The sequence below is a fragment of the Propithecus coquereli genome, unplaced genomic scaffold, assembly GCF_000956105.1.
Source record: "Propithecus coquereli isolate 6110/MARCELLA unplaced genomic scaffold, Pcoq_1.0 Scaffold300, whole genome shotgun sequence".
NCBI classification, from domain to species: Eukaryota; Metazoa; Chordata; class Mammalia; order Primates; family Indriidae; genus Propithecus; species Propithecus coquereli.
This window is the reverse complement of record NW_012148620.1, coordinates 2,067,544-2,068,333: the sequence shown is the minus strand read 5'-3', so window position 1 is coordinate 2,068,333 and position 790 is coordinate 2,067,544.

The following is a 790-nucleotide window of genomic DNA, read 5'->3' as shown; positions in this document are numbered from 1 at the left end:
TGAAGTTTCGCTCCATGGTCTTACCATCTTTTTTCTCACCCTGTGCCATCTTCAGTAAAATTCACGTTCTTCTCTAATACTTCATAGAGCTGGATTGACTTGGGGATTTGACAACACATTAAGTCCTGTTTCAAAGGGAGAGAAAGGGGCAATGATATAAGCCAATCCTGGAGGCAGAGCCACATTTGGAATATACAATAAAGCTCTTTTATTTTGTAGTTACTATTGTAGGGGACTCCAGTCACAAAGAGCTCTGAGCAATATGCGGTCTGGGCTGTAAAGGATCTGGAAAAATTGAAGTCACTATTTTTCAGACAGCTACAAAATTGCAGAGGACCACCATAAAAAGTATGATATTTTCACCTGCAAATCTAATTATTTTTAAATTAAATGATGGAGTAGTCCACATTTAAACAAGAATTGGAGCATTTATTTTTAATAATATTTCAAAGATCATCAAGGTAGCTATCTCTGTTATTAAGCAGCCATTTGATCTTAAGCCAATCATGTGCTCCCAAATTTGTTCATATGAAATACGAGGGGGTTGGGCTGGGAAACACACAGCGTCCTTCCAGCTCTCATGTCCCATTAATGTCACAGGTCCAACCCCATCTCACTTTGGCTCCATATTATCAGTTCTCAGTTTTTTAAGTCAGATTCAAATCTTTGCTCTCACCCATCAGGAACATGAGCAACATAAATAAGTGTGATTGCAAGCCCTTGTTGATGTGTAACCAGTTTATTAAATAGGCTCTTCTCAGCCGGAGTTTCAATGCATAATTGCTTTTCT